General features: G+C 56.2%; 2 non-coding genes and 1 pseudogene across 2 annotated transcripts; all 3 read left to right on the top strand.

The window, feature by feature from the left end:
* The first annotated feature begins 1921 nt into the window (after positions 1 to 1921).
* LOC144431575 (small subunit ribosomal RNA) lies at positions 1922 to 3731 on the top strand. Its single transcript, XR_013480139.1, has one exon. It is a non-coding gene; the product is annotated as a small subunit ribosomal RNA (ribosomal RNA).
* Positions 3732 to 4029: 298 nt separating this feature from the next.
* LOC144431527 (5.8S ribosomal RNA) lies at positions 4030 to 4183 on the top strand. Its single transcript, XR_013480092.1, has one exon. It is a non-coding gene; the product is annotated as a 5.8S ribosomal RNA (ribosomal RNA).
* Positions 4184 to 4441: 258 nt separating this feature from the next.
* The window catches only part of LOC144431782 (large subunit ribosomal RNA), a 3673-nt pseudogene continuing 3114 nt past the window's right edge, over positions 4442 to 5000 (top strand).

Genomic DNA, 5000 nt, shown 5'->3' with positions numbered 1-5000 from the left:
GAGCCGAAAAAAGTTAAAGTACAAACGTGCAAGCATACTAACCTAACCCTAGGTAAGGCATGTCAGAGCGAAAGACAGTAATTTCGAATGAGCCAAGAAAGAGCGGGGCGGGGCCGGTCGGAGCGCACCCTTTTCTCGGTGGCTGGCGGGCGAGAGAGTGCTGCGTCGCCGGCATCGGCGTCGAAAGAAGCCGAGCCGAAAAAAGTTAAAGTACAAACGTGCAAGCATACTAGCCTAACCCTAGGTAAGGCATGTCAGAGCGAAAGACAGTAAACTCGAATGAGCCAAGAAAGAGCGGTGCGGGGCCGGTCGGAGCGCACCCTTTTCTCGGTGGCTGGCGGGCGAGAGAGTGCTGCGTCGCCGGCATCGGCGTCGAAAGAAGCCGAGCCGAAAAAAGTTAAAGTACAAACGTGCAAGCATACTAACCTAACCCTAGGTAAGGCATGTCAGAGCGAAAGACAGTAATTTCGAATGAGCCAAGAAAGAGCGGTGCGGGGCCGGTCGGAGCGCACCCTTTTCTCGGTGGCTGGCGGGCGAGAGAGTGCTGCGTCGCCGGCATCGGCGTCGAAAGAAGCCGAGCCGAAAAAAGTTAAAGTACAAACGTGCAAGCATACTAACCTAACCCTAGGTAAGGCATGTTAGAGCGAAAGACAGTAAACTCGAATGAGCCAAGAAAGAGCGGTGCGGGGCCGGTCGGAGCGCACCCTTTTCTCGGTGGCTGGCGGGCGAGAGAGTGCTGCGTCGCCAGCATCGGCGTCGAAAGAAGCCGAGCCGAAAAAAGTTAAAGTACAAACGTGCAAGCATACTAACCTAACCCTAGGTAAGGCATGTCAGAGCGAAAGACAGTAATTTCGAATGAGCCAAGAAAGAGCGGTGCGGGGCCGGTCGGAGCGCACCCTTTTCTCGGTGGCTGGCGGGCGAGAGAGTGCTGCGTCGCCGGCATCGGCGTCGAAAGAAGCCGAGCCGAAAAAAGTTAAAGTACAAACGTGCAAGCATACTAGCCTAACCCTAGGTAAGGCATGTCAGAGCGAAAGACAGTAATTTCGAATGAGCCAAGAAAGAGCGGTGCGGGGCCGGTCGGAGCGCACCCTTTTCTCGGTGGCTGGCGGGCGAGAGAGTGCTGCGTCGCCGGCATCGGCGTCGAAAGAAGCCGAGCCGAAAAAAGTTAAAGTACAAACGTGCAAGCATACTAACCTAACCCTAGGTAAGGCATGTCAGAGCGAAAGACAGTAATTTCGAATGAGCCAAGAAAGAGCGGTGCGGGGCCGGTCGGAGCGCACCCTTTTCTCGGTGGCTGGCGGGCGAGAGAGTGCTGCGTCGCCGGCATCGGCGTCGAAAGAAGCCGAGCCGAAAAAAGTTAAAGTACAAACGTGCAGGCATACTAACCTAACCCTAGGTAAGGCATGTTAGAGCGAAAGACAGTAAACTCGAATGAGCCAAGAAAGAGCGGTGCGGGGCCGGTCGGAGCGCACCCTTTTCTCGGTGGCTGGCGGGCGAGAGAGTGCTGCGTCGCCGGCATCGGCGTCGAAAGAAGCCGAGCCAAAAAAAGTTAAAGTACAAACGCGATGCTAATGAGCGAGCCGTTGTCTCGACTAATATGTAGGGGGCGTTCGATCGAGCGTCTGGCTTGAGCGCTTGTCGGCCTAGCAGAACGGTCGCATTGTTATGCCCGGGTTTTAGGCACCGCTGCAGGCGGCCGGCAGAGCTCTTGTTTGTGCGAAACTGAATGGATCGAGCCCGAGAGAGGGCGAGCAAAGAAAAAACGCAAATCGCTCCGCCTGGCACTGCCGGCGAGAGCGTGGACGTCGCGGCCAGCGACTGTCGAAGCTGAGTACGGCCGCAGGCGATCGCCTCGGTCTTAAACGAATGCGACGAGCACGCGCCGGGCGGCCCAGCAAGGGCCGAGCGCAGCTGTCGCAGCTATCTGGTTGATCCTGCCAGTAGTGATATGCTTGTCTCGAAGATTAAGCCATGCAGGTGCAAGTACGAGTTCTCGTAAAGCGAAACTGCGAATGGCTCATTAAATCAGTCTTGGTTTATTTGGTCTCGTAAGCGAAGTGGATAACTGTGGTAATTCTAGAGCTAATACATGCATTAAGCGCCGACTTCGGGAGGCGCGCTTTTATCAGATCAAAACCGACCGGGTTCGTCCTGTGACGTTTGATGACTCTGGATAACCACGCGGATCGTACGGTCTCTGCACCGACGACGTATCATTCAAGTGTCTGCCCTATCAACTGTCGAAGGTACGCTACGTGCCTACCTTTGTGATAACGGGTAACGGGGAATCAGGGTTCGATTCCGGAGAGGGAGCCTGAGAAACGGCTACCACATCCAAGGAAGGCAGCAGGCGCGCAAATTACCCATTCCCGACACGGGGAGGTAGTGACGAAAAATAACAATACAGGACTCTAACGAGGCCCTGTAATTGGAATGAGTACATCCTAAAACTCTTAACGAGTATCCATTGGAGGGCAAGTCTGGTGCCAGCAGCCGCGGTAATTCCAGCTCCAACAGTGTATGCTAAAGTTGTTGCGGTTGAAAAGCTCGTAGTTGGATTTTGGGCGAGCGCCGCCGGTCCGTCGCAAGGCGTGTCACTGGTTGCGTTCGCCTCACCTTCGGTTCTCCGTCGGTGCTCTTGACTGAGTGTCGGCGGTGGCCGATAAGTTTACTTTGAAAAAATTAGAGTGTTCAAAGCAGGCTGTTCGCCTGCATAGTGTTGCATGGAATAATGGAATAGGACCTCGGTTCTATTTTGTTGGTTTTCGGAGCACGAGGTAATGATTAAGAGGGACAGACGGGGGCGTCCGTACTCTGCCGTTAGAGGTGAAATTCTTGGATCGGCGGAAGACGAACTACTGCGAAAGCATTCGCCAAGAATGTTTTCTTTAATCAAGAGCGAAAGTCAGAGGTTCGAAGACGATCAGATACCGTCCTAGTTCTGACTATAAACGATGCCAACTAGCGATCGGGAGGCGTTACCATGACGACCTTTCCGGCAGCTTCCGGGAAACCAAAGTCTTTGGGTTCCGGGGGAAGTATGGTTGCAAAGCTGAAACTTAAAGGAATTGACGGAAGGGCACCACCAGGAGTGGAGCCTGCGGCTTAATTTGACTCAACACGGGGAAACTCACCCGGCCCGGACACAGGTAGGATTGACAGATTGAGAGCTCTTTCTTGATTCTGTGGGTGGTGGTGCATGGCCGTTCTTAGTTGGTGGAGCGATTTGTCTGGTTAATTCCGATAACGAACGAGACTCTGGCATGCTAAATAGTTACGCGACCTTCTCGGTCGGCGTCTAACTTCTTAGAGGGACTAGTGGCGTTTAGCCACACGAGATTGAGCAATAACAGGTCTGTGATGCCCTTAGATGTCCGGGGCCGCACGCGCGCTACACTGAGTGAAGCAGCGAGTGTCTAACCTAGGCCGAAAGGTCCGGGTAACCCGTTGAACCTCATTCGTGATTGGGATAGGGACTTGCAATTGTTTCCCTTGAACGAGGAATTCCCAGTAAGCGCAAGTCATCAACTTGCGTTGATTACGTCCCTGCCCTTTGTACACACCGCCCGTCGCTACTACCGATTGAATGGTTTAGTGAGATCCTTGGATCGGCCCCGTCGCGGCTGGCAACGGCCGCGTCGGCGTGTCGAGAAGACGATCAAACTTGATCATTTAGAGGAAGTAAAAGTCGTAACAAGGTTTCCGTAGGTGAACCTGCGGAAGGATCATTACCGAAGGTGGTGGTAGGCCCCGGCCGACCGCGCACTGAATTGTCTTTGGGTGCCGCCGAGAGGGCGGCCGTCAATCGGGGTTCCGCCCCGTGCGACACGCGTAACACGTTGGCATAGCAAGGCAGCCGAGTGCGATGGTGGCTTCTGGGCACCGCGCTCGATGTGCCGCCGGCCCAGCCCGGCGGTCGCTCGGCGCCGTTTGTTGGTGTTTTTGTGCAGTTGTTGTCGGTGGTGGTTTTGTGGTCGATCCCACAGTGTGACGTCCGCGCGCTTCGGCGCCGGGCGAAACGTCGAGGACGACTCTTAACGGTGGATCACTCGGCTCGCGAGTCGATGAAGGACGCAGCCAAGTGCGAGAAGTAATGTGAATTGCAGAACACATTGAACGTCGACCTTCTGAACGCGAATTGCGGTCTCGGGTCAATCCCGGGACCGCGTCTGCCTCAGGGTCGCGTTCGTCCTCACCCGAGGGCCGTCGCCTGGCCTCTGCGAAGACGGCCGGGCGTCGCCCCAAGTTGAAGCGGTCGCCGAGCTTTCTCGGCGCGACCGCGTGTCCCGTACACCGCCGGCCCCTCGACGTGTTCAACTACGTTCGAGGGGCGGGTCCAGGTCGGTCGGTCCGGTCACGAGATCAAGACCGACCGTGGGCCAAGGCGGCGACGACTTGCGATGCCAGCGGGCCGTGTAAGAAGCGGCCCGCTTGACACATACGACCTGAGTTCAGGCGAGAGCACCCGCTGAATTTAAGCATATTATTAAGCGGAGGAAGAGAAACCAACAGGGATTCCCTGAGTAACGGCGAGTGAACCGGGAAGAGTCCAGCGTCGAATCTACGCGCTTTTCGAGCGCGCCGAGTTGTGACGTACGGAAGTCCCAGTGCGGCTGACGGCGAGCGCCGGTGTCCTTCTGATCGAGGCCTCGTCCCACGGCGGTGTTAGGCCCATAGGGGCGCTTGCCTTGGCCGCTTCGGGTCTTCTCGGAGTCGGGTTGTTTGGGAATGCAGCCCAAAGCGGGTGGTAAACTCCACCTAAGACTAAATACGGTCGCGAGACCGATAGCGGACAAGTACCGTGAGGGAAAGTTGAAAAGCACTTTGAAGAGAGAGTTCAAGAGTACGTGAAACCGTTGAGAGGCAAACGGGAGGGCCCGTCAGGTCGCCGGCTCGCTTTCAGTTGGGTGCGGGGGCGCGCCGTCTCGGTTCGCGGACGCTTAAGGCGCCGCTGCCGAGTCGGCTCGCGCACCGTCTCAGCGCACTAGCGACCGGCGCGG

This window comes from Styela clava, chromosome 13 (genome assembly GCF_964204865.1).
Source record: "Styela clava chromosome 13, kaStyClav1.hap1.2, whole genome shotgun sequence".
NCBI classification, from domain to species: domain Eukaryota; kingdom Metazoa; phylum Chordata; class Ascidiacea; order Stolidobranchia; family Styelidae; genus Styela; species Styela clava.
Note: the sequence above shows the minus strand (reverse complement) of the source record. Positions and strands in the feature narration are given on the sequence as shown.